General features: G+C 43.1%; 1 protein-coding gene and 1 long non-coding RNA gene across 9 annotated transcripts in view; one reads left to right on the top strand and one right to left on the bottom strand.

The window, feature by feature from the left end:
* The window catches only part of LOC144246077 (uncharacterized), a 220,947-nt gene that overhangs the window by 137,212 nt on the left and 56,912 nt on the right, over positions 1 to 26,823 (bottom strand). For 2 of the 7 annotated variants that reach the window (XM_085576329.1, XM_085576334.1), the window contains exon 2: positions 5,995 to 6,113. The exons of 3 other annotated variants lie outside the window; for them this stretch is intronic. The gene's annotated coding sequence lies outside the window, so the exon portion shown is untranslated. 2 more of the 7 variants (XM_085576332.1, XM_085576337.1) reach the window with 1 other exon arrangement.
* LOC146767797 (uncharacterized) lies at positions 37 to 26,716 on the top strand. 2 transcript variants are annotated; one of them, XR_014954211.1, is made up of 3 exons: positions 37 to 13,099; positions 23,676 to 23,768; positions 24,563 to 26,716. It is a non-coding gene; the product is annotated as an uncharacterized LOC146767797 (long non-coding RNA). The 2 variants fall into 2 exon arrangements; XR_014954210.1 differs by having other exon boundaries at positions 37 to 13,345.

Genomic DNA, 26,823 nt, shown 5'->3' with positions numbered 1-26,823 from the left:
AAAAAACCCCAAAAAAAAAAAACAACAGAAACTTTTAATATATTTTTCACCGTGTAATTAAAAAAGTACAAAAAGCTGTTTTTCCAAGCAATAAATAGCTATTTAAAAGAATTCAAAACTTATTAAACTACTCATTACTTTAAGACCTGGTAAAAAAAAGAAAGACCCTTTGAGTAGTTAATCTGACTTGATGTTTAATTAGAACAAATTCAAAGGCAACAACTCACTCATGATTAAAATAACATGATTTCTGCAATTTCTTTTTATGAGTTCAGTCAAACTGCAAATTTTGTAGTTAAAGCCTTCGAATACCTGGGACCCTGGGAAATACCAGCCTGTCAGCCTCACATCTGTGTTTGGGAAGATCATGGAACACAGTCCTCAAGAAGTTATGCCACAGCACATGAAGGACAGGGAGGGAATTCAAGACAGCCTGTGCAGTTTCACCACAGGGAAGTCCTGCCTGACCTTCTGCTACGGAGTGATGGCATCAGTGGGCAAGGGAAGAGCTACAGATGTCATTGATATCAACTTCTGTAAAGCCTTTGACATGGTCTCCCCCAGCATCCTTCTCTCTATACTGGACAATTATGGATTCTCTGGGTAGACAGTTAGATGGTTAAGAAAGTGGTTAGGCACTCAGATTCAGAGGATTGTGATCAACATCTAAGAGTCCCAATGGACACCAGTGACCAGTGGTGTCCTCAGAGGTCCATACTGGAACCAGTGTTTTTAATATCTGCATTAATGACATAAGCAAAGGGACTGAGAACACACTCAGCAAGTTTGCAGATGGCACCAAGCTGAATATTGCTGTTGACACACCTGAGGGATGGGATGCCATGCAGAGGGACCTCAACAAGTTCAAGAATTGGCTCCATGGGACTCATGAGGATTAATATGACCAAATATAAGGTGCTGCACCTGGGTCAGGGCAACCCCCAGTATCAATCCAGGCTGGGGATAAACAGATCCAGAACAGCCCTGCCGAGAAGGACTTGAGGGTGCTGGTGGATGAGAGGCTGGACATGAGCCAAAACATGTGCCTTTGCAGCCCAGAAAGCCAAAACATGTCCTGGGCTGCATCAAAGGAAGCGTGGGCAGCAGGTGACAGGGGGGATTCTGTCCCTCTGCTCTGCTCTGGTGAGACCCCACCTGCAGTGCTGCATCCATCCCTGGGGTCCCCTGCACAGGAAAGACATGGACCTGTTTGAACAAGTCCAGCAGAGGCCAGCAAAAGTTGTTCAGGTGGATGGAGTACCCCTACTATGAGGAAAGACTGAAATTATTGGGATTGTTCAGCCTGGAGAAGGGTAAACCTCAGGATGACCTAAGTGTGGCCTTCCAGTACCCAAAAGGAGCCTCCAAGAAAGATGGAGAGGGGCTATTTAAGGGGGCATGTAGTGACAGGACAAGGGAGAACAACTTCAAACATAAAGAGAGTAGTTTAAGATTAGATATTAGGAAGAAATTCTTTACCATTAAGGTAGTGAGGCACTGGAGCAGATTGCCTGAGCATCTATAAATAGATGTTCCACCCCTGGAAGGGTGCAAGGCCAGGTTAGAGGGGGCTCTAAGCAACCTGATCTATTCAAAGTTGTCCCTGAAAATGGCAGAGGGGTGGAACTTGATGATCTTCAAGGTCCCTTCCAATCCAAGCCATTCTTTGATTCTGTGACTCTGTGAATGCAATTTAACATGAGCCCGTTCGATGACAAAAGCTGCCCGCACCAGGAGCTCTCACTGAGACACAGCACTGTCAGCATTCCCATACACTATGCAAGACATGATGTGCACCCCAGTAGGAGGTCATGGGGATGAACAGATCATTTGCTTGGTTAGTCAAAGTCACACAGACTGGCTTAACTGGAATCCAGAAAGACTTATGTATGCAAAGGGAAACAGTTACAGGCTGTCTGTCCACAGGAAAGGCCATCATCCACACCCGAACTGCATGTCAGCACCATCCAACAAGCCTTGGCCATGGCACAGACAAGGTCCTTTGTGCCAGAAAAGGTAAAAGGGTATGTGTGGAGGAGCAGAAGGATGGAGGCCACAACCAGCAGCACATGCCCATTGATAACAATAACTTATATGAGGTGCTTGTTGTTAATTATTAATATTTGAATATGATTTAACATCTTTAACAGTAACACTTCTGTAGGTGTAGAGGAAGGACACAGTTAAGATACAAAAGGCTTTGATAAAATTTTGGTTTTTATCACACACATATCAGCACAAGCTATGGCTCTGTAGGATTGTGAATATGAGACAACACTGTAAACATTTAACTTTAAGAGAAAAGATGGCAGGTGACTGTTGTGGGAGTAATAGGTTTAGCCTTGTAATGCTGTAATGCATTGGTCTGAGTATTTGCAAACAGGATAAATGCTTTACTACTGTGTATCCTAAAAGATATACACAAAATCAAGCTGGTTTTCAGTGTATTTGTACTGTCAATGTTGGAGTGTCCAGCAAGTTTGGTGATATTATAGTGCAACAGAGCTCCAGATGTGATGTTCACCAATAGACTAAGTTGATCAAAATCCAACATGAAGTAGCTAAGTGATGGTCATAGCACCACAATGCCTACAATATTAATGCATTACAAATTTCACTCAGTTTCAGAAATACTGATGTTTCTTTTATAGGAGCAGTTTTGTCAATAACTTCTACACACCTTGGCAAAGAATTTCAAACCTGGATTTAACTTACCTAGCCTTGATTCACATTCAACGTAATCCTCCTACTGTCTCTCAGTGGGAGATATCATGACTGAGAGAGGATATAGAATGGAGAGAGAACCTTCTCCTACTACAGGAATCCATCTCATATAGTCCCATTTCTCCAGCTGGGTAGCTGGAGTACAGAATCTATTTTGCTTTGCTTTTTAATCAATCATGTCTCAGCTCAGATGCCTCATGAATGTCCAGCAGAGCATTGATAATATAGTCAGTAAGTGATTGAGGGATCACTTAATGTGGAAATAAAAGCCCAACCTTAGTTTCAGGGGGTGGGCACAATACCAGCAGGTCCTGAGAAATCCACAACTCACCCCAGAAAGTCACCTTGTGACTTTTTAGCCATTTATACCAGTGTTACAAAAATACAAAAAACCACCTGCTTTCCCTGATGAAGTTTTACACCTAGATTTCAAAGGTTTGTGGCACTGAATACTCATGGCCTATATATGTCAGATTAGCTATTATAATATATAAAAAATATTTTACTAATTTGACATACTTTATTAGTACAGAGGTTAATTGCCTTTCTCTGACACATTTTCACTGACTACATCTGTGTCACAACATTATTTGCTTCATTAGTTTTTAAAGTGGAATAACTAAAACTCAGGTTATTGAAATAATATGACTGTGCTTCTGCACCACACTATTTGCTTGCAATTCAGCTGATGAATCACCTATATTTCAAGCAGAGCTGGCCTTGCATTTGGAGGAATGCCAGGAAAACAGGTCAGTGTTATCAGCTGTATGCACTGCTACCCCTTTTCATTTCCCTTGCCATCTTCCGAAAACAGTTCTTTCCTGCAAGAAGGTATTAAGAGTTAAGATGACAGCAGCTGAACTATTCATTTCTCTTTATTGGGAATCTTTATTTCTTATTGTACCTATTTTTCAAGTTTGATTTGTGGTTTTAGCAAAACACAAGGTTTGGCTAGAAGTTCTGGTCTTTAGACCATTACTCAGAGGAACACATTGGTGCTGACTGAATGATTAAGTAGGAAAAGGATTAGTTGACACACACCAGCACCTACTAAGCAAAGGACAAAACCGAAACATAGGCTTCCTGCTGTGAAAATGTGCCTGTCCTAATGGACATCTCTGTCTTACAGCCCATGTCTGAAAATGCCAGAGGATGTGTCTGAAGTGCTGATGTGATAGCCTGTGTGATACTGGCCCACCACAGCAAATGATGAGAGCACAAGACCATAACTGCCCCAAACAGCCAACAATCCAATTAAGGCAGTAAGAGAAAACAGACATACAGAGAGCATAGGAAAAGATGAAACAACATGGGCATAACACTGCTCTTTTTTTTATTTTAATACTATGTTTGATGAAGAAGTACAGGACAAAATAAGAGATATTGAGTATGCTATCCCAGGAGTCTCTTCCTGCCCTCTGCTCCCATGTCAGATGAAGGCAAGAGTCATGTGCAGCACAGCTGCTGCCCAAACGGGGCTGTGTCATACAAAAGGGATTGCTCACACTGTGGATTATATGTGTGAGTCAGCCAGAGCATGTCCTTTCACTTTCTGTCCTAAATGTGCCTCTGTACACAGTTCACAACCTGATTCAGACATGCATTCATTTGGTATCAAGTCCCATGAAAAATCAGCTTTCACCACCGATAATAAAATGCCTTTAAGCACCCCTAACTTTGCCCCCTTAATTGTCATAGCCCACCTTCCTCCAACAATTTCTTCTCTCCTTTCTCTTCCTCACTGCGTTCCCTGTTTAATGTAAGAAGGATTCTAGGAACATTTCCTGACCTTTTGTGCCTTCAGTAATTTGAGAGCACAGACAAAAAACATCTGGAGGAAAGCCCAGATGTAACAGCCTCAAAAAGGTGCCTCCAGACCATGCTTGTGGCTTGTCCCTGTATGGCTCATGGAGGGGTGCAGTGTCAGCACTGTGCTGGCCTGCTCACCGAAGGCTCCAGCCCTAGGCCAGCATATGAAAGGAAAGTCAGACACAGCCAAGGAGGGCAAGTCCCATCACTCTACACCCACTCCAGAGCAGTGTGGATGCAGCAACCCCATCCCAGGCTGACTTCACCCCTAACAGCAGGGACATGAGCTAGTCTGCAATAACTTGCTGACCAGACAAGGCTAATTCTCTGCTGATGGTCACAGGGATGATATAAGCAACACTGAAATGCCACAAACCAGGATGTCAGTGGTCTCATCCCAAGATTTGCTGCAGCTTGCATGAAACCCTGAGCTATTTTGTACAAACTTATTGTGGCACAGGCTAGGAGAATCCCAAGAGAGAAGCAAGGAGCTCACTGCGATCACCTGCCCAGCTTTGTTCCCAATTCTGAGCAGCTGAAACACAAGTACACATTGCTGTGACTACGCTAGGTTTGATACCCAGCTCAGAAAGCTGGGTACAGCTAAAAGTGCACCTCTAGATTACAGGAGAAACCCAGCACAAGCTGCCTTTTGACAACAGCTGCTCCCCATGCAGCTATTCCCCTGCACATCCCTTCCTCCCCCTTTCCACTGCAGAACAAAATCACTGAGTACAGTGCACACGGGCAAGAAACATAATTACACACACACACACACACACACTATCTTGAGCCCTTCATAATTACATTTTAAATTGGTTTACTCAGAATCCTTTCAGCTAATCATTTTCACCCAACTCTAATCAACTCCAAGCACTAAAATAAATATACAGCATCTTTACCTGGTGTAGCCCCTCTCTTCTGCTTTAAGCCCTCACACTCCAGTTTGCTGGGCATTGGGAATTTGGATATGACCAGTTTTAGGTTTAACTTTCATTATAAGCAAGCACTAGGCTTTCATTCTAAGCCACCAAATGCACTGGCAAAATACACACGTGCAAACCAGCGGCTGCTTCTGTCTCTGTGGAATCCCACAAATATTTTCTTCACTTTCAGTTCCCGCGCCTGTGGATAGCTTATACATGTATGGCTGAAACAGAGTGCAAAAACTCGATCCAAACAGATGCCTGATTCTTATTCAAAATCAGTAACTGGATTACTTTATCTTACAACTGAGTCTGAACCAAAGAAGCTCAGTCTGCATCAAGGGAAGCAGTTCACAGCTTCTTACTTGCTATGCAAAAGTTCTTACACACACAACTGTAAAATCTGCATTTTCATGAGCAAGTCAGCATTTCTTTGAGCTGTCTCTGGCCTACACTTGCCTGCCTGCAGCTTGCATACACAGTTTAGTAAAGGAGGCTCAAAAATTCAACCCCAAGCATCTCCAATTTAACTCACCAGAGCTCTGTGTACTTCCCATACTCTTCTAGCTGTCTTTCATGACATGACCACTTTCTCTCTCATTTGCCATCCTATGTAAGTCCTGTGTGGCTGGAGCCAGGCAGCTGGTATAAAACCTTGAGAACCATGAAGGAGAAGGACAGTCATTTTCTCTCAGTTCATACACACCCTTACTAACTCTCAGCAGCACAGCAGTGTGAATCTAGCTCTCAGCAATGCTTTAATAGCAAAGCTGAAGGTGTGAAGCTTCATTACTTTTAAAATATACTACACAGTTCTGCATATACATTATGCTCCATCTTACAGCACAGAGTGCTGCTTTCCAGCCACCCAGCCCAGTGCTTTATTCTTACTTTATTCTTTCCCAGAACTCTGTAAGACTGCCTACTATTTTTAGCTTCTTTGTGGGTGGTGAGGGAGAAACCAAGAGGTTAACTGCTTTGTTTGATAGCTGGGCATGAGCACCGTCATCTACCCCCACAGGGCTGCCAAGGTCTAAACTAGCAGGACTGTCCAGGTCCTTATTGGCAGTTTCTGAAGTTTTCACTGGTCTGGGGGAGGTGGGAGGAGAGGTGGATTGCCATGCTCCAGAGACAGAAAAACATGTTAGTATTTTAATCACTGGGCAGAAAAACAAGTAAGGAGGAAATTAAGTTTCCAAAATACCTTTTTTTTCAATTCACATCATGAGTCGCCTCACCTGCTACCAGCTGGCTCACAGGGATTATTTGCCCTTGGGCTTTGCCTTCTCTTGCCACATGCCCTCCTCAAAGCAGCTGTGACCACATCACGCACTGACTCACTCCCTGCCTCTCCACAGGACCTGAGCAAGCTATTTGCCCTCAGTCAACTCTTGTTTATGGGTTCTGATACAAAAGACAAGTGTTCATGTGGCATACTGTATCTAGGAAAATGTCATGCTTCATACATTTAGTTATCAACCACTATGCCAAGTGCTTTATGTTATCTACAAAAAGCAGACTTCAGAGGGAAATGAACTACGGCAAATCAAAGTCTATTACTGGGAAAGAGAGGAGAGTTGTAAGCCAGGCTGGCAGCATTCTTCCAGCTGCATAACTTTCTAAATAACTTTACCCAGCTGAAGAGTCAATAAATGGTCGCCCAGTTGCAATCAAAAATAACAATTCATGTACTGTTACGCAGAGGGGCTTTTCTAAGCCCCCAGGGCACAACTGCAGCAGACAGCAGCACACTAGGTCAGAGACAGCAACAAGAAGAGTGAAAAATGTCTCACACCTCCCCAGCAGCTGGGAGGGAAGCAATGAGAAAGACCCACTCATCCCACCAGTGTCTCCAGAGGCCACTGCCACCCACATGCAAACTCAATGCAGGGCAGCCCTTGGGCTGACCCTCCTACCCCCACGGCCAGGACTGAGCGCTGCTGCAAGGGACTGCTCAGCTGGACAGGGCGGCGACGTGCCCAGCCTCAGCCCTGCTGCAGCGAGTCCATTTCTCTCCACTGTGCTCGTCCATCTACAGACACACACTGCAGCAGTGCCTGGACCAAAGCGCTCCCCACCTGCAGGAATCCCTGCTCTCTGCAGTCTCCAGTTCTGCAACAGGTTTGAGCCCTGCATGGGGGGCAGAGGACAACCAGCCCCATCCACCAGTTAGCTCTGTAGTCAAGTCCGTAGTCACCACTCAAAATATAACTCAGGTATTTTCACCGTAGTCTAAACCAGTTCATTCCTGATTCACAGGAATGAAACAAATGGGATTTTTTTTTTTCTGATCTTGATTCTCAAAGACTGAGAGCCACTGAATAAAAGATGGCTTTGAAACATGCCAGCTTTTCTGGAATCTGAGAGAGGGGATATGAAATTCAGAAATTAAACCTTAACCCAATCTTTATAGCTGTTAATTTGAATTGGGTGAAGACAAAATCAGGAGCTCACATTCACAAAAACAATGTCCAAAAAGTTTGGACGTTGGACTTGCATCTGGATCTGTCAGCGTGGGTGTACATATATCAGCAGTGAGGAAATTACCATAGGAAATTAAAGGCACCAACACACAAATCTGCAGTCAGTAAGAACAATAAAGAGGAACTGTTTAAATTTATCAGGAACAAACAAAATCCTAACAATGGGATAGCTCCACAGCTAGATAGGAATCTCAAAATTGTCAGTCATGATTCGTAGAAGAAGAAATATTCAATAAATATTTCAGGTTTGTATTTGGAAACTAATAGGATGATGTATTCTTATCTCATAGTGATAAGGAAATACTTTCTATTCCATCAGTTACTTAGAGGAAAGTTAAACAGCCACTATCAAAACTGAACATTTTTAAATCAGCAGCACTTGGTAAGTTGCACCTCAGCATACTAAAGAAATGTGACAGAGTTTTCCAAAATATTTGTGTTGATTTTTCTGGGACCACTGAAGAGCTTCCCAAAGACCGGCAAAAAGCTCACGAGGCATTACTATTTACAGAGGGTACAAAAAGCAGTCTGGGCAACCACAGGCTGACTAGCCTAACACTGATCCACAAGTCAAGCAGATTGATGTGAAGGATTAGAGAGAGAACACTCTTTACATGACTGATCTACCCTGTGTAGCTCCTGGCCTGGAGATGACACAACTCAGCAAGTCCTCTGCCTCCATGTCTCATTTGCCTTGCACCTTCATCCCACTCAGATGGGCACTTGTGGGTCAGAGTTGAAAAAGGTTTAAAAGATAGCAGTGTAATTAATAGTCATCAGCATGACTTCATGGAAAAGTCTTGTCAAATGAGCTCAGTGCTGCTTTTTAGTGAAATTACCAGTTTAGCTGATAAAGATAGCTGTGTCTATGTCATGGGTTTCAACATCTGTGAGGCATTTAACTCAGTCCCACATGGCATTCTGATTAAAATAATCAGCATTATCCAGAATTAATGTACCTCTTATTAAATCGATTAAAAGCTGGTGAGCCAAAAGTGAGCCAAAGGCAATCCTAACTGAATCATTCCCTTCTTCAGAAGATGCTTAATGGGATCCCCCAGAAACCTCTTAGCCCTGTGCTGCTCACTATCCTTAGAAATTATTTGAAGAAAATGAAAAAATGTTGCTATTATAAGGTAGATCTCATTTCAAAATTGCTGGAATAGTAAACGATGTAGAGAAAAATTGTTATATTGGCAGATGTGCATCACTGGGTTTAGTGGATTCACTGACACCTGAGTTTTAATAAGCCAATGCACCAACATATCAGTGCCTTAAAATCTGCAACTCACTCAATACATGGCAGGAACCCCACAGCAGGAACAGGAAGTCCTAATGGGTCATTTCCATCTTAGCATTCTGCAGTACTCAGCTGGACTGGATTGTTCCTAGGTATGGCTACTAAATTTACCAGGAGAGAAGGCAGCAACAGTGCTGGACATTGAACCCAGGGTATTCACACTTGCTGGCTCTAGGACAGTGAGACAAACCTCTCCAGGAATCCTCAAGGTGTTGCTGAGATGGTCAAGGTCCTTCAAAAGGTGTTTCAGAACAAAAACACCCTCCTCACCCTCAGCTGTCATCATTAGGTGTCAGAATGAATGCTGAATGGGAAAGGATGGACGCAATCCCTCCTACCGCTTTGCAGGAAGACATCTCTGCCTTGCTTCTCATTTGAGACACTCTTTGTAAGCATTCAGTCTCTCAGAAGCTCAGCAGTGGATTCCACTGTGCGAGCCAAATTTCTTCTTCCCCTTGATTTTCTGTGTGATCTGCGTCAGCCTTTGGCCCAAGCACTCCTGTTTCCAGGTGTGCAGTTAGGCTGCATGGCTGAATGGGACCTGGACACAGCTTTATCAAGGCCTTCCCTGTGCTTAATCTTACAGAACCTGCTACCAAGGCTGTGCATCTTGGCTTAGCAAAATGCAAACAAGAAATCTCAGGAACTCCTACACTGTCCCATACCCCAGTATAAGGATATATTACATGCTGACTCATAAACCGTATAAAGATTTGAAGTGATTAAAAAAAAATAATAATTTGGGCAAGTCTTTGATCTCTTCTCCTTTTGCTGTTTCAAAGCCATTCTTTTTTGATAGGCTGGAGCAGGGTCTCTCTAGCCAATTTCTGCTTCACTGAATATTCATCTCATTTAGGACTCACTCGGGTGCTCCTGGGAAGGGACCTCCCACAAGGGGAAGCCAGGGCAGAAGCGTGGAGAACAACCCTCAGTTAATAGCCCTGAGCTCCAGTGACTTGGTTCCTTCAGAACAGGTGCTTCCCAACACAGCCCCAAAATAAACCTAAACCTGCCCTGACTGGAGCAAGAGGAACAAGGGACACATCCATGAATAGTGAGCCTCCACAGCTGCTGCACCCTGCTGTGGCTACGGGGACACCTCCAAACTGAGCTCAGTACATGACCACGGTGCCATCAGCACAGTCCCAGATTGGATAACAAGCCATTTTCCAAAAGGCTTAGGTAGAGGAATTATGTTCCTGTAAAACACCAAATTCTGGATTCTGAGCAGGGACTTGTGCCCTCAGCTGCTTTTAACATCTCTGTGGGACAACTTGGCAAAGGAGGTAAGAAGAATAACAAATTCTGGACTTGTGGGCTGATGAAATTAGTTATAATTTTTGCTAGGAACAATGTTGTGCTTTCAAAGCCTCAGCCATAATGCTGCAACAATGCTAGAACAGAGATAAAACTGATACTGCCTGATAAATACAAGGTGTATTTCTTAAGAGTGGCATTCTTTAATTGTCCTGACATTACATACAAAGAAATCCTCTACACAAAACTCCAGAGCAGCCTTTGCAGAGCCTCCATCCAAGAAATAATGCAGCACAATGCTCAGAAGCTCACCATTGCCTGTGTGCCTGGCGGAGCTGACTAAAAGACCAGTAGCAGCTGGCAGGAAATGGGTAAGAAAGCTGACCACAGATAAACTGTAGGATGCTGAAGAGTAGCAGAAGATAGACTCTGGGAGAGGAAGCCAAGTTGTCAGGTCACCCTGTAGTCTAGTGCATACAGTACATACAGTCTGCTATTGAAGTATGCGGCCACCAGATAATGGTCAGGGGACACAGCTGTCAGGCAACGATGAAGTAACTCCAAGGAGCCTGAAGCAGAGTGTGGTACAGCTGCGGATGTTTCTGTTGATCAGGATGAAGTCTGCCTGTTTCAAGGGTACCATACCAAATGCAGTGTCATGTGAGTGGCACTAAATAATTAGGTTCACAATGCTTATTTAAATCAGCATTGATTGAAACAGGACCTCACTGAAAGTTCCTCAGAGCCAGGGCTGATCCGAGCTTATATGGGAGCACACAAACAATGCATAGCCTAAATAAAATAACGCTCATGTTTCATGCTCATTTTACAGGTAATGCTCCAGGCAGTGTCAGGGAGGGTTTTCCTCTGTGCTGCAGATTTGGGAAGTCAGTGGCTGTGCAGAGGCCGGGTGGGGGATTTACCTCCACTTCAGCAGGAGCAGGACAGGACCTCAGGTATCATTTAACATTGAAGGCTGTGCCCAAGCTGAGTGCTAGTGTATCTGCTCTGGAGATACTGAACTTTATTCATTCATTATATGATGAAGATAATTACCAGTCATTAACCTGCTGGGTGGGAAACAGTGCAGCATGCTGAGGGGATCCAGGAGAAATGAGATGACAGGGCAGGGCATGTTTTGCTGGTTTTGACAAACAGACAGAAAACAGCTGCTGGATCGTAAAGGGATCAAAGAGCAGGAGTTTAAAATACATCAAGTAATGGTTTGTAAACGCTGGTTCTTAGTCATGCTGATCTCTAGGAAGCTTTTTCAGATGATCCACTGGCTGAAATCTTATTTCAGGCTCAGGAAGCTCCTAAGGTAAAGGGAGAGAGCCTCATCCAGACCCACAGATGTGTGTGTGTTTAACAACAGTTGCTCAGTGAGAGAAGGCAGGACCCTGACAGGCAACACTGGCCTTTAGACAGCTCTAGGAGACGCCTCTGCTTACCCCCGGTGCCCGAAGGAAGAATTAACTATGCTCCAGCTGTGCAGAGATGTTTCAGCAGGAGGGAGAGCCGCTGCCGAGGCAGCTCCACCGCAGCGAGCAGCAAGGGCAGGGCTCGAGCCTGCTGATCAGCCAGGGGCAGAAATTGCCCTTCAGCCTGGAAGCAATGGCAAGACGGGCAAGCTACCCTGTGAGGACTGATCACTTCATCCTTCTCACCCTCAGAACAAAAGGAACTGATGCACTAACTGATCTGACATTTGCTTTGGTGGTGGGTTTTTTTTTTAAATTCCATGCATTCTCTAAATAATGGGAACAACGGGGCTTTGCACCTGGGAAGGCCGTTGTGCATTTCTCTCCGATAGGCAGGATATCAGGGTTAGCTAAATATGAGTTCAGCTGCGGGACTGACTCACTGCTTGTTCCTGGAACTGTCTGAAGGAGGGGAGGATGCTGTGGGCAGGCTCTAACTGTATCATCTGGGTTAGGGCCGGTAGCAGATGGTCCTAAAAACATACTTCCATGTGGGTTTAAAATAGCACAGCACCCACAATCAGCTGAATGGGGAAATGTGAAAAAGGCTTGTCACACAAGGAATGCTGCTGTAAAGATCTGCAGTCAGGAGGGGATCCAAAGTTTCACCAGCCCTCACAGTACAGAAGTGCCCAAGGCTGTCTCCTCGCTCATATTGGCTCACATCACTGCCATGTCCCACCAGCCCTGGCAGGGGGATTCTGGCCTCCCTGTCATATTTCATGAACAAACTTTTTTCCCCCACCACAAAATAAAATGAGGAAACTTTCTCTTAGAGCAGCTTTTCTAGTTAAGCAGCACTCCTTGACCACTACATAAACTTAAGCCTGAAAAATTGCATTGGAAAAAAAAAAAAAAAAGAATCGCTTGTCCTTTGTGAGTCAACCTACTGTAGTGCTGGTCAGCAGCGACAGCCCTAAATACTCTGAGTCTATAGTTACATCCTGCTGGCTGCTCTGATGCCACACACAGAGTAAAAGAGGTGGTGACAGGGGAGGCATTGGCAGACGACTCCAAGGCGTCAAGCAGGCGGCTCTCCCGAAGAGGCAGCTGAACTACCCGGGGTCAGCAGGGAGCAGCCCAGGAAGCCTCGGAAAGATGCCCCAGCACAAGCCTTAGGTGAGTGTCCACACCGTGAGGCACCCAAGGACAGTGTCCAGCGGCCGTGGGGCGCACAGCAGTGCGGGAGCGCTGCAGCGCTGCCCTCGGCCTTGCTCCGAGGCCGACCTGCTGCAGGCAGCAGTGGCTGTCCGCACCTCGGAGGGGCACATTTCCTTAGCTCCCTCTACAACCAGCACAGAGAGCCCTTCCTGCACACCTCCTGGGACTCTGCCAGCTGATGTCTTCTACTTGAAGAGTGATGAGGTGAGCTGCTTCTCAATGCTCAGGTTAACTCCCAAAACTCCCTGTGCCTGAGGGAGTGAGATGAAGTGAAAACTGAAGAACTGCATTGCTATTGTGTGCCTGACTTTCTTAGGCTGATGGGTACAGAGATGCCGCAGAGAAAAGAACACCCTTCCATTCCCCCAGCCCTCCCCCTGTCCTCCCTGATGTAAGGGCTGTTACTCACAAAAGAACCTGATTCTTCTTCATTCCTCCATATTTGCGTCTCAGTAGGTATGCAAATAGCTAAGGTTTCTTGCTCCTTCCCCTCTTCTCCACCTCCTGCCTTTTTGCCATGCAAGCACCAAGAGCAATCTGGCCTGTAACCTTTAGAGGAAGAGAAATATCACAGGCACATCTGTTTTTACAGCTAATTGGCCGCAGTTTTTGAAACGGGTAGAAGTAGCACAGATGAACATAAAGAGATCCCTGAGAAGCCCTGGCCACTGTGGAGGCCTGGCTCTAGCTCCTAGAGCAGTTAATGGCATATCCCACTGATGCCAGCAAAACACATCAAAGTTTTCTTGTGATTGCACCAGCTCCTGGTAGAAACAGGTCCAGCCCCCTTTGCTCCACTGGAACTTGCAAGAGTACACAGCAGTGTATTTGGTCCTCTGTTTGAAACATGTTTCAAAAGCAAAGATTTTCCTAAGTGTTACCCCAGTCTTAAAAAGTAAACACATGGTGTCTACACCTTGCACTTAGTTTTCAACATCTCCTGTAAACTGCTTTTAGCACTGCAAGAAAGCATTTCAGAATGCATTTTTAAAAAATATTTTCTGTGTTTCACTTGACTGGGTTTTTATTAGCACAGAACTGTTAGTACAGCACTGGGTTTTTACACACTTAGCCAGTACAATAAAGGCTGTAAGAAGAGATGTTTTAGATGAAGATTATTTATTACTGCCAATAGTTGCAGAGAAAGTGCTCATTTGGGCAGAGTGGGCTGAGGGGAGGAAGGGCTGTTCTGGTTTTTGCTGCAGCCTTCACTCATTACTTTTTCCAGAAAGCATTAAGCTTCCCGCCTGCACTCACAGTTCACATCCCACAATTTTATCTAGGCTGAGCAATTTTAAGAGATTGGAAAGCTATTTGAGTTCACACAGGGTTGCCCTTTTCACCCATGTCTTCACATTTTGGTTCTAGCCAGCATCAGTAAAGGAGCTTCCCTCCACATTCATCTCTCCCTGGCCCTACGAAATTGACACGGTCACACAGAAATGGTCACTTCTGTTTAAACTAGAGTTGCACAAATTGGGCAGGGCACTTTCTAGATGTAGAAAAAGACACAAAGGCACAGTCTTAAAATATCTGAATAGAACCACTGTTTCTGCCTGCAAGTACACACAGAAGGAATCAATAAGATAACCTTTTTCCTTATTGCTTATGCAAACTACATGCCCCTTTAACTGGAAATGATCACTTCCCCAGGATCCTGCTTAATTTTACTGCCTCTCCATCTCTCCCCAAGAATTCAACATACAGTAGTGAAATAGTGAGCCTAACATATGCTGCATTCTGAATATATAATATTTTGCAATAAATGTAAATTATATATATATATGTGTGTGTATATATATATATAAACAGAAAGAGGATGACTGTGATAAAGAACAACCCTACCTACTTCCCATTCATGTTATGCAAACACCTTTCACATGTGTCTTTGCTCACTGAATGCAAACAGTGAGTATGCATACAGCTATGCCCACAAAGCACACATTCCTCATTAAAACCCATGCAATATATTTGTATCTGATTGACTTTTAAATCCTTCATCTTCCCACAACTACATCTTCCCCAAATTTAGTAGCCCAAATCCCGTTCACTTCTTCAGGCAGTCTGTTGCAGTCAGGGTCTTCTGCCTCCATTAGTGGGAAGTGTCTTCCCATCCCTGGGAATATTACTGGCTTGAGCACCAGGACTGGTCACATCCAGTTTTACACCATTAGCAACAAGGTGAAGAGGTGATACATGGAGTTTGGTATCGTGCAAGGGGAATAGACTGTGCTTTCCAACAAGGCAATATTTTTATGGAAAATTAAGGCATACAAGGACATTAGCATGCTTCATTTTCACACAGGGGAAAGTTTTTCTCAGATTATTTTTAGAAAGATTTACTGGTTTTAATTTTGGTAGTTGGATCCTAAAAAAGGAAGCATGGCACATGGCCTCTTAAAAAGTTGCAAAACCCACTCTCAATAAAATTTAATATGCCCTGACTTGGCTTTCCTTTAATGTGCACTGTGTGAAGTACAGTGGTATAACATTTTTAACATCAATCATTTCAGCACACTTTTGAGTAATGTGACTACCTCACACCTCTGCAGATAGGACATTTATTCAACAGTGCCACTTATTTTCTCTACACTATGTGCACGTCTGCAAACCACAAACATGTATCACTGGCAGCTTTTCCTTGCTCTCCAACATTAGTGCCCAGTGGAAGAGTCACCAAGTGCACAGAGATCAAGAGAACTGTGCTAACATAAACACACTTCAGCAGACCAGATTGTCATCCTAGCAAAACAGGAGCTCTGGTGAGTCCATGATACTATGTTCTCTGGGTGAGCACTGTTGTGTCTGTATGTATGTCTAGGTAAATTTCCCATCCACTAGTCCTTGATGGAACAAAAGTGGCCAAATATGATGCTGCAGTGAAATGATGGAGTCCTGTGTAATTGACAGAGCTTTAACAGATTACACCCACTAAATAGCTGGCTCCAGGAAAGAATTTTTCTGCCCTTGTTATTATGTGAAAACAGTGCTACTATAGATTGTATTATTGCATATTTATGTCACTGGTGCAGTCAGGAGAGTGCAGCATAAAATGAGGAGGAGCAGGGACACCTAGCTCACCAAGTTCAGTCCCTCCAAAATCATATAAATAGATGTTTCTGCCCAGAATGGCCTATAAACACTGTGAACATTTTCGCTGTCCCACCCACACCCCACCTGAAATAGATAAAAAGTACAGTGTACCACAGGGAACATGAGACATAAATGTGTCCATGTTTTGGGCCCCAGAAGTGACACAGAATTTCCTCCCATTCCCTAAAAGAGTTCATTCGGGTACCACTATATATCTTGGATACTACAAGGAGCTTTGGCTTTATGAAGTTAAAATGTGCACCCATCAGTGATGAATATTCATTCAAGCAGATACTGACCAGTAACATTTTGGCTAGTAACATAGATTCCTTGAGCTGCAAACCAAACTTTCTACATGGTGGGTTAAATATCAAGATTGTACAGAAGAGGACATCAGGAAGAAGCCTTTTTTAGTCAGTATGTCCCTTGTTAATCTTGTTAGTCAGCATGTCACTGCAAAACACATAAATAAGACCATATTCCCCACAGGAAAAGCTATAAAGTAGCAAAGTGAAAACTACTGCTGATTTAAAGCAAGAATCCCCATTTTCCTAAAGCTAGTTTTCCTCTAGGAAACACTTCCCATAAAACACAGAAACTCAGCACATTTGGGTTTTTAACAAGGACAATCATATCAGTTCAGATTTGAACCTCTTGTGTGAGATATTCACTAAGATTTTCAAAGGAACAGGTTGATTTGAAAGCAGAATTAGACACTTCATATGCAATGATCCAGTTATCACCTAAGACTGATTTTCAAAAATTTGATATGAATTGGCCACAGGACATGGTTAAAAGGAAGTTCGTAGAAAGAGAGCACGTGAAATCTACAGCCAAAATACATATGGCCTAATTTAAAAACTGGATTAAAGGAAATTCACAAAGTCATTTTGCTGCCAGATGTAATTAGTATGTTTAATATGTGAGATCACCTGAATCTACTTCTACTTGTTTTGTGTCCCATTAGGAGTTTCACAGGAGCAGTAATATGATTGAGTGGCCCCTGTGAGGGATGAAGCTTAGGCTGCTTTGAAACAAATTGAATTAATTTGAAATGATTCTTTCCAGGTATAACATTCTTGGAAACAGATGTGGGGATAAGGAGGGAGGGCATCAAAAGTCCAGATATATAGACCTAAAGCTGTATCCACCTTTCTATATAAACATCGGCACCTTTTTAAATATTTCCAGAAATATTGTAATGCTTGAAACCCTGTTCACATAAGATTACAATTATTGATACTCCACAGAATTAGGTTCCCATTTGAGATACTACAGTGACAAGGGTCCTCACACAAATTTTCCATCTCTATCACTTCTCTAAAATGTGAAAGTTGTGGGGATTGGATCATGCAACCTTTTTTTTTTTATTTGTAGGATGTTAAAAGAGTAAATTTATATCCAGACATTTCATGGTGAGTGAAAAAGGCCAGATTCCAGTTCACTGGCTGAGACAAGGCCTTCATGGATGAAAGGGAGCCTTATTTTGAGTGGCATTCACAGACCTTCCACTAGATTTCACTATTGTTGATTGATTTTACATGGAAGTTACTCAGGGGTTTCCATTGCTGAGTAGCAGTGCAAACTCCTAAATAGGATAGAGCAGATTTATACTGTTTCCCAAACAAATGGTATCATAAATGCTTTAAATAGTACAGTTACACAGCTAAAATACTATATACCAGCAGAGGAGGTGGAGGTAAGGGCAATAAGGATAGTATCAGGAGAAAAAAATGTTCTGAGACTCAGAAAATCTAAAATTTACACCCAGCTCTGTAAGCTACAAGTGCTCAGCTCGCCTGAAAACAAGCCCATGCATATGCATTCTCATTTTAACCTACAAAAACATTTCAAAATCCAGGCCCTGATCTGGCAAGATGCTGAATGTTTTCCCTTTTCATCAGACAAGCCTCTAAAAGAGATACTGAAGCGTGCATACTGTAGGAGCCGAAGCGCAGCCACAAAGGCTAATTTACCCAGCCAAAAAGCAGTCATTGCTGCCACTGCTATGCAGACATACCCACTGCCTTCAGCAAAACTTTAGTGAAGACTGAGGGCACTTGTCACTTCACAGGGAGCACTCAGTGTCTTCCAGGCTCACATTGGGTCTACATATGGATGAGCTGAATATTTTTCACTACAAACACTCTTCCCCTTCCAGGCCTCCTTCGCTTTCAGTTCTGAAGGGTGAATTCATTGAAAACATCTGCACTACTAGAAACATTCTGTGCTTTTTCCAAACCTCATCCCCATGGTGGCTCTGTAGTAATGGAGAATAGACAGAGCTGCATAACACAAGCCTGCAAGCAATGTTCATTGCTGTAGGGAGAGGATACCAAATGCTGGAGCTTTGCCTCCAGTATCTAGCTAGTACTACCAGGGCTTGCTCACCTTCTGCCATACAGCCAAAAGGTTTGCCCCTCTATCATACAGCCAAAAGGCTTCCACAGCAATTGGCACATGCCACCACACCACTCTTACCTCCACAATACAGAACACAGCTTAAATAAATCTTGCTTAACAGTGTCATGTTACCTTCTGCACACCTAGGAGTTGCTGCATGCTTCCCTTGGTATCTACGCCAGTTCTGGAATTAGTTTTTGGATATTTTACATAATTGCTATGTCTCCTTCTTTTATAATTTTTCCTGATTTTCTTTAACTTTTCAGACTCGCAGCACTAAAGAAAGGGCTTTGTAACTGTGTCACAACAGCACAGTAGGGGCATAAATGGGACTGATCCTGTGTCATTCACAAGCAGCAGCAATGAACTGTGCTAAGACTGCAAGAGCATGTTTATGGCAGCAAACTTTAATGAGCCACATGAAATCTTCAAACCAAGGAAAGGAAAAGATGTATTTTTGTTTGGGGAATAAGGGATGTGGACCAGCCTTCAGCAGGCCTACCAGGAAGGCATGTGTAAGGGCTTGCGTGGCCATCTGTTTCTCCTCCTTATCAGCACTCCAGTGCCAGCTGCCTCTGTGGCTGAGCCGTCCCACAAGCAGGTCCCCTGCCCAGTCCTGTACTGCTTCTGTCTACTCCTCACGAATCCCACATAGCTGTATGAGCTGCTTCCTACCAGCCCTGTTTGGCCCCACCCCACTGTAAACCCCATATAAATCACAGGGGGGAAGCTGGCATCTCCCCAGTGGTGCCTGGTAGCAGCGCTGCTCCTTTCCCTGAGCAGTTGCTGTCGGTGCTGCGCTTGCTTTACTTCCCGTGTTCTTCAGCCTGCTGAACCTCCATTTCTCGCAGTGCCATAGAAGTGTGGTCCAAGCCTGAACAACCATGGGATTTATGTTTGCTGACCTAGCACCCACATCCCAGTGCTGCTGTGTTCAAACTGCAATTAAAGCTGCAAAGGCAGCCCAGAAGTAGATACTCTGGATAGACAGGCAAGATAAGAACCTAATAGCAGATAGACAGGCTGATAGGCGAGTTTGAAAGCTGCAGCCACCTGGGAGCCATGCACGGTGATGCAATCCAGCAGTGGCAGTTGCCAAAGTCGTTCTGACAGCAGAGGCCAAGGGTGGGCAGGGCGCCCGCAGGGGCGCCGGGGAGGGGAGCTGGGTCCATCTGCGCGGAGGTGTGAAAACAGCAGAGCCACAGCCAGGCTCCCTTTGGGGCGTCTCGCAGCGCTGGCAGCACAGCGCTCCACTAAGCCTTGTGCTCAGAGACCATGAACAACCAGGATTGAAAAAATATGTGTAACCTGGCTAAAGGACAGCAAGCTGCTGGGGGAATGGAAGGGGAAGGCAGGAGAGCGTGGTAGGCTGTGGATATCTGGAGGATAATGACCCCAGCAAAGGTGTGGAGGCCAAGTAAGAGAGCAAGAAATCACCCAGGATGCTACGTTTTGCGTTACAGTTCCGTGAATGAAAGACTGGATGAAATTAGGAGAAGAATAATGAAACCCAGCCAGGCAGGACAGGCTGGCAGATGCACTGGCACTACCTCTCCTTTGCATTCCAGGGCCTCCATAAGCAGGGTAACAGGGAGGAAGGCATGGGAGTTGCTCCCACAGGCACAGCAGCCAGACCTGGCCTTCTCAATTCGCTTGCAAAGGTGGAGAGGATCCATCTCTATTGTAATGTCTTTCAGCCCAGGAGGCATGGTCACAGACCAACCATGAAGACAATTCAGAACAAAACAATGATGCCGCTCCCCAAAGAATTACCCGTTGATCTAAGTGTATGAGAAGTAATAGCAACTGGATGTAGTCTCTCCATCAGGGATTTAGAAATTTACAGTGAGTTGCCACAGCACTTTCACTAGCTCTTCAGCCTCCTTTTTAGCTTTACTGCTTTCCAGCCAACAAATTAATCTATACAAAAGCCGACATTGAATGCAATTTTCACTTTAAACTACATGTTGAACTTCAATGTCTTCAATGAACCCAGAGTTAGAGAAGGACTGATGTAGTTTGCAGGATGGGTTTATAAACTCAAATCTGTCCCAGATTATTATAGACTGTTGCTATTATAATAATAACATCTTCATAATTTAACTGTTTGTCTCCAAGTACAACAGCTATTTTCTTCTAGTTCCCAAATACTGCTACCAGCACAGCAGAACGTGCTTTTGTCACAGACCTCCACATCAAGATTAAGGATGGTGCAGGACTGACAACTGAATTTCAGTGGGAGTACTTGCTCTTGCTTCAGTGTTGAAGGTACTAGAAGGTCAACACAGCAAAGGCCACACTGTTATCACCAACACTGGATTTCAGAACTTCCCTTCCCTGGGCTGTCAACTGAACTAGTTGTTTCAAACCTCTGACTACCTCTTGGAGAAGAGTCAATAGTCTGTACAGCTTATTTCTGCTTTTATTTTTAAGTGGTGATTTATATTCTGAAATAGAGTATGATCCAGGTGTCCTTGTGCTAGGTGATGCAAAGATTTTTTGAGAATTTTTTGCAAAAGGAACCTAAAAGCTAAAAAACAAGAATATTTAGGAAAAAAATGAAATGGAGATGAGATGTTCTACCACTGAATCAAACTTAAATTCCTATTAAAGAACATGTTTTCACTTGAAGAAGTGATTCCAGAGTCTATTGGAGTTTCTGTGGATTTTACTGAGGCTGAGCACTACAAATATTAATTATTTGAAACAGAAAGGCTAAAACTTCCTGACCAAACACCCTGAACAATGTACAAGTGTGGATTTGAGTGAGATATGAATTCTGACTGGATCCAGTACCATGAAGGTCAATCCCATGTCATACAGTACAAAGCATAACTATAAGATTAAAAAGTACTGAAAATAAATCCTTGTTCTGCTTTGGTAATTTTCATTTACAGAGATGCAAAGTACAAATATTTATAAACAATAGTCTCACAGGAACTGGAGGGTATTCTTCCTTTTCAAATAATTACTATTTAAAGAATTTTTGAGCTTACTTAGTTGCAATGCAACATGTGAGTATGCTTAGTTTTGTTAGAGAAAATTAATATTATTAAAAATAAAATTAGCATTGGAAAACCTCTGCCACAAATCCCAACCAATCCACCCAGCAAGCTTGAAGGTAAACATGCAAGAAAGTCTCAGATAATGCAGTGATGCAAGATGCAGAAGAATCTGCTTGCTTGGGTAAGATAGAAGATCACTACTTAACACCACTAAGACAACACCTCCAGGCTCTTTTATTTCAGTACTGAGCTAACCTGACTCTGTTTAGCTCACAAAGTGTGTTGGGACCAGATGATGATGAAGTCAGAGGCAAGATAACTGGAGATTAAACTTTACAGATATTTCTGTTCCTAAAATTACTTCCTTTTCTGTACTCTGCTGGTGTCTCTGGCTCACAAGTTTCTTATTCCTTCTTAATAAAGTTAAAAACAATTCAACCAGCAGAGGATCAGATCCTAAACTTTTGTTACTCTGTTAGAGTAAAATTAATGGTGGTTTGAAAACCTCCAGAAGGTCAGCAAGAGGTGTATCGAGCACGCTGTGACCTAGTGTTAAAAGGAATAAATTCCAATCCCAGTTTCTTCAGCCACCTTAAGTTCAGAGATACAGAAGGAATTAGATACCTGCAAAATGCAAATGAGGAAGGGGATGTGATGGACTGCAAGGCATAGGTAGTTACTCAACAGTATAAACAGTAAGTAAGAAGAGCTTATGAGGGCAACAGTGGAAGGGGTCCTTTAGAAGTGCAAGGAAATGCAGCTACAAACCCACTGAGCTATTAGTGCTGTCTGCATGCTTCTACCGTGAGTGTTATTTTGAGGAGGTGAGGAATGCAAGGCAGGGGGTCTGTGGTCTATGGTTTGTTTTCCCATCAATACATATGTCTGACTTTGAGTAAAAGATTAACGAGACAGCTAGCAAATGTCCTCAGAGACAAATGGGTAAAAGGCTGTTTGTACATGTCAGTTGAGGGAGGGCTCATTCTTGTCTCTCGGTCTCTGAATGAATCTGCTAGGATGCACACCTGCACCAGGAAGACTTCCTTGACAAGGTAACCCTTTCCTCTGCAGAACACATGAGCATGTCAGCATACAGCTTACCTTACACGTACATTCTTTCAGTAAATGTGGTTTGGAAAGAACCTTCCACCTACTTTTTTTTCTGCATGTGACGTACATTACTGTATGTTACAGAAAAGCCCCAGGTAAAGTAAATGGAAACTCTATCCAGCAGCTATGCACCTGGTGTTTTAGCATTTCCCAACAGATATTATTGTTTCTGGAATGATGTGTGAATCTTCTACAACACCTCCTATTGACAATTTATTTTAGGTGTGGCATGAGAGAGATCTGAGATATTGATACTGATGACCCACAGCCTCTTGCTAAAGAGAAGGAAGAAAGGAAGTAAGGGAATTTATAGTTAAAAAAAAAAAATGCCAAACTATAAAACCCCACAAATATTTACATTCTACTGCTTTTGACAGCAGCCATTCTATTACAGACCAAAAACACAGCAAAAGGGCATGCTGACACTTTAATATTTCCAGGATAGTCATGGTGGTGGGAAGAACAGCTGGACTATCACTAAAGCTCACCTTTTCTAGGTATCAAAAACTCTGTTGTGTTTTCCTGTCCTGTTGTCAATCTGTGCTGCTGGTGATCCCTCAAAGTTGATGGTGTAATGGTGTTGGCCTGAGTCCCACTGCAAGGAATGCAGTGGCGCCTAGTCAACCACCAGAACTAACCACAATCTCCCTGCAGATCTTAACTAACCTGGCAGATCAGCTTTGTGGAGTAGCGCCACAGAAAATGGGAGTTCCTTTTCCTTTCCTTATGATCCTTCTCCTTTTTTTGGTCTTTTTTGCTCTTTTCTGGAAACATCTGAGGGATTTAAGCAGATTCCCTAAGGAGAGAAGTGACCCACCAGTTGTAACACTGTCACAACTTTCAACATCTCTTATGTTCTGATTTCTGCTTTACCTGAAATCTGTGAAGTGTGAGTCACATCCATTTCCCTTATGCCATGATAGGGAGGAATGCTGATATGTGGGAACTGACAAAGAAGCATGAGGGAGCTGATGTTCACCTCTTAAACCTGACGAAATTTGCTGGTGAATCACAGGGTAAGAACTTGACCTCACCCATGAAGTTTCGTGAAAATTAAAAGAACTTCCTTGTACCTCCTTGCTGTGCCTTTGACTACCAGATTTATTGTGTGGAGACAAGCAGTTAAACCACCCCACTAAGCTCATTGAGACTGAGTTCAAGTCTTGTCAACACCCATCTCTGACAACCCAGCTCAAAATAACATAAGCTATCCCTTTTGATGAGTCAAGAACAACCAGTCCCCTCTATTGAACACATCAGACAGATGTGGTTGGCTGAGGAAAGGAACATACTGAACCATCCCAGGCCCTTTCATATCAGTGACATCAGATATATTTTGGTGTGAGAAGTTTGGAGCCTTGAATGAGAAGGTGATGTTGCAGGAAATTAGTCCTCAAGCAATGTTTTTATCTCACTTAAGTCTTACAGCAGTAAGCACAGGATATCAAAAAAAAAAAAAAAAAAAAGCTTTTTATCCAAAAACCTGAGAAATGTTAGAAAACTATAAGACCATCCACAACTACCCCTGAAAAGCAAGAAAATGAAACACCATGAAATGAATATGCTGCATTATGAACCAAACAACCTTCTGTAGGCAAGGTCCTTAGTCACCTGGGGTTTAAAATTATCCTAATACTTGAGCTTTCTTTACACTCTTGACTGCAGCTCTTGAACTGAGGATCTGGCCCATAGTCACTGCCAGGGTGCTGTGTCCCTCCTTCCTAAGAGTGCTGCCAGAATGCAGGAAATAAGACATATGTTGGTCCATCCTGTACTGTACCCTTACTTCTATTTTTTTCCTTCTTTGCAGCTGCAAAATACAACTGAGCAAGTTAAATTCCACTTCCCTTGAACACGGAAGCCAGCAGTGCATTCTGTCACATGGTCACATCAGCAGACCACAACAACAAGCGCAGTCACCTGGTGAAACAATCCACACAGAGATTTGGAAGGAAAATTTCCTTTGGGCAGGTGACACTGGACATCTGGCAGTCCTCTGCTTCTGTTCTGAGAGCAACACCCACGTTGTAGGGCATGCTGCCAGAAGCTGCACCCACCTGGGATGTAGCCAGCCCAAGATGAAAGGGAGCACCAAATGCAGAAGGGATGATTAGCATTCACTGATGTTGTTCAGGACACAAGTACCTGGGAACATGTTAGCTCCCCTTAGGTGTTCAGTACTGCACAGAAAAGTCAGGGAACTAAGAAAGTTAATCAGGTCAGAGCCAGGCTTGCATATGCTTTCTCCACAGGAATTGCAAACTAATTGCCAAATATTCTGATTGGGTAATTGCTACCCGAACTACTAAGGGTATGAAGCCCAAAAGAAGATAATTGCTCAGAGGTTCTGATAGATTGCATCACTCTGACAAAGTATGTGACAGAATGAGAATTATCAACACATATGTAAGGATACAAGCCTGCACATACAGCAGAGCTGAACCCATCATGGCTGGCTGAAGCAAAAAAAAAACATTAACTCCTCAGACTGTTCATAGGAAAGCAATAATTTGATCCTGAACTCCAGAAGCATTTGTGGAATCCAGAGATTCCCTGAAATAACCTTCCCTTTCTTAGGACACATTTCAGGGACAAGCATTTCTCCCTGCTCTCTCTAAAATGTAAATTTGAGCAAAGCTAATTTTACCCCAGTGTCTAGCTATGAGATCATGGTTCTACCAGCTTACAAGTTTAGTCTCACATTGCCACATATGTTATGGCCAAATGCAACTTCAAGCAGAGCCTGTACTGTCCATCAAGGGTGCTGCTGTGTGATTAAAAAAAAAAAAAAATCTGTCATCTGTTGTATTTAATTATAAAGCTTTGATGAAAGTCAGGCTACTTCTAACAAAAATCTTTAGGTACTAGTTAGATTAGGAAACAGGAAAACTAGGCATCCAAAATACTACAACCTAATTGTATTAGAGAGTATGAGATTCCTGAAGCATTACAGAGGTACATTTCTTCTATGCAACCAAACAGCAATATAATCCAGAGAAGAGAACAGATATTTATTCAAAGTTTCACTATTCCAGTCAGTCATGCATACAGTGCTGACTCAGGAGCAAACATTAAAAAGCAGGAGCCATGTGGGAACTTAGAAATCTAATTGTACATCTCCCAAGAGGAATCATTACAACAGTGTCAAACAGGCCTTAAGCAAGAGGAATGAATAAATGGGGGGAGATCTGACAGCAGGGGGAAACAGTTCTGGCAGAAAAGGCCCCCAGAACAACAGGTACAATTAACAGGCACAGCCTTCAGACTGAGGCTTTTAAGGAGAAAACTGATAGCCCATATTAAAAGCAAATAAGGAAGACATGGTACAAATATAATAAGAAGAGAGAGCACATTAAAATATCCAGTGCAGGTGCCACTGCTGTGTGCCATTAGGAGATTATACTCCTCCTTGTTTTCTTAGGTTTATAACTGAAATAGTTAATTTTAGACATGACCGCAAACAAGAAAATAAACTCAAAACTACATTTCTAAGAAAACTGGAAGATGGCAACATTATTAGGGCTTACTCAAGGTACAACACCTAGCCATAGATTAAATACTAATTAAAGGTTGAATTTAGTACCTTCAGAAAATGATTATTCAATACAAGAAGCGTCTTTTGCCTAATTGTGTAACATTGTGTTATTTTACTATGCATAGTAAAATAGCCCAAAATGTTGGTGCAAAAAAGTGCACCCACATTTAGTGGTGGGCTGAAACTTAGGAAAAGCATGTGTGTATTGGTATTTGACTTCAGAAAACACGCAAATCACTTCAATAAAACAGTGTTTGTCTTCTGTATGAGATAATGGATCATCACCAGCCTTTCTTTCACTGTTGGGTGGATCATCAAATTAGTGTCTAAATTAAGGATCTGATTAATCTGTATTAAATAATTTGTCAATACAAGTAAAATAATTGCAAATTTAACATAATCATGTTTCGGGGCGGGGGGGGGAGGGGGAGAAGGGAGAGATGTTAGGATTTTTTTCTCTTAATTGCCATTAAGAATAGGGACTTTTATCAATGTACAAATCACAGTTCCCTTAAACTGGGAGGCTTCCAAAATTC

The sequence above is a fragment of the Lonchura striata genome, chromosome 3, assembly GCF_050655825.1.
Source record: "Lonchura striata isolate lonStrDom1 chromosome 3, ASM5065582v1, whole genome shotgun sequence".
Classification (NCBI taxonomy): Eukaryota; Metazoa; Chordata; class Aves; order Passeriformes; family Estrildidae; genus Lonchura; species Lonchura striata.
This window is presented reverse-complemented; position numbering and strand designations above follow the sequence as displayed.